General features: G+C 41.5%; 1 pseudogene; it reads right to left on the minus strand.

Annotated features, from left to right (window-relative positions):
• Positions 1-797: 797 nt before the first annotated feature.
• On the minus strand, positions 798-1,577 carry LOC118633410 (annotated as a pseudogene).
• Between the last annotated feature and the right edge of the window lie 351 nt (positions 1,578-1,928).

The raw sequence follows: 1,928 nt of genomic DNA on the forward strand, positions 1-1,928 counted from the left end.
TTTTTATTTATTTATTTATTTTAAAATATTTTTTAATTGACTTTTTAGAGAGATAGAAACATTGATGTAGGAGAGAAACATTGATTGGCTGCCTCCTGGACTCCCTCCACTGGAGGACACAGCTTTTTTATCCACTCATCTGCTGATGGGCACTTGGGCTGTTCCCAGATCTTAGCTGTTGTAAATAGTGCTGCTATGAACATGGGGGTGCGTATATTCTTCTTGATTGGTGTTTCAGGCTTCTTAGGATATATTCCAAGAAGTAGGATCACTGGGTCAAATAGCAGTTCCATTTTTAATTTTTTGAGAAGCACTATATTGTTTTCCATAGTGGCTGCACCAGTCTCCATTTCCACCAGCTTTTTCATTTGATGTAATTCCATTTATTAATTTTTTCCTTTATTTCTCTTGCCCTAGGCAATAAATCAGTGAAAATTTCACTACATATGGTGTCTGAGATTTTTCTGCCTACATTTTCTTCTAGAAATTTTATGGTTTCACATGTTACACTTAAGTCTTTTATTCATTTTGAATTTATTCTTGTGTATGGTATAAGTTGGTGGTCTAGTTTCATTTTTTTTTTTTTTTTTTGCATATAGCTGTCCAATTTTTCCAGCACCATTTATTTTTTATTTTTATTTATTTTTTTAGTTTAGCACCATTTATTAAGTGATCTCAGCTGTTGTTGTAGCTGCTGCGTGTCAGCCTGTTCTTCAGACATAAAATGCTCTTCCAATTCCTCTTGTCCAGGACAAAAGGATTGTCCAGGTAGCACGCCACAGAACAAGAGACTCTGATGATGCCAGCTTCAATGATGATGCCATCCAGAGAGGGAGAGGGTCATGGCACATTCAACCGCGGCTTCCAGAGGTTTTGAAAAAGGAGCCTTTGAGGGACCAGCCTGCCTGGCATTTTGATGCTGTCGGTGTGGGTTTTGTATTCCATAATGGTGTTGGGAGGTAGGTTAAGCACTTGCTGAAGTGTATCCCGGATTCAGGCTGTGGTTGCTTGGTTGCTGGCGTCTTATTCCATATTGAAATAATGTCCTCCTGAAACCGGACAGAGACCATAGCCCCACAGATCTCCTCCCCAACCATGAACTGTTCCCCCAACATGGCTAGGATGAGATTCTCCCAGCAACGGGATGCCAAGCCCTTCTGCAGCCGAATGATCCACTTGCCACCATTTTTATTTGCATCATCCTCCCACTTGGGTTTAATTCCTTCTTTGAAGAGATGGAAGTCACTGTGGCCTGTCAGGTCCCCGGGATGTATCATGTGGCTGTAAAACCTCCAGAACTGCTCCATAGAAGCAAAGGTGCCAATCTGTTTGATATTCTGTTCATAGCTCTGTGAACTAGTGGGTCGGCCAGGGGTTCTCCTGGAGTACCAGAAAGTATAGTTGTACTGCAAGGGATGCTCTGCTGGTCCCGGGACAACAGCCTTCCTCTTGCTGCTGCTCTGACCTTTGTCTTGTTCCGTTTTTTTCGTCTCACCATCTTTCTGTGTGCTGTTTTTTTCATTCTGATCATGGTCCCCACTGTCATCATCTTTCAATGCATCGAACTTGTTGTTCATCTTCTCGCTGTCGCCACTGCCTCACGGAGTCCAGCACCATTTATTGAAGAGACTGTCTTTTCTCTATTGTGTGCTCTTGTCTCCTTTGTCGAATATTAATTGTGCATACTGTCTTGGATAGATATCTTGGTTCTCTGTTCTGTTCCACTGATCTATATGCCTGTTCTTGCGCCAGTACCAGGCTGTTTTGATTCCAATGGCTTTGTAGTATAACTTAATATCTGGTATTGTGATCCCTCCCACTTTGTTCTTCTTTTTCAAAATTGCTGTGGCTATTCAGGGTCTTTTATGGTTCCATGTGAACTTTTGGAGTATTTGTTCTAGATCTGTGAAATATGCCATTGGTGCTTT

Source organism: Molossus molossus, unplaced genomic scaffold, assembly GCF_014108415.1.
Source record: "Molossus molossus isolate mMolMol1 unplaced genomic scaffold, mMolMol1.p scaffold_m16_p_18, whole genome shotgun sequence".
In the NCBI taxonomy this organism is placed as follows: domain Eukaryota; kingdom Metazoa; phylum Chordata; class Mammalia; order Chiroptera; family Molossidae; genus Molossus; species Molossus molossus.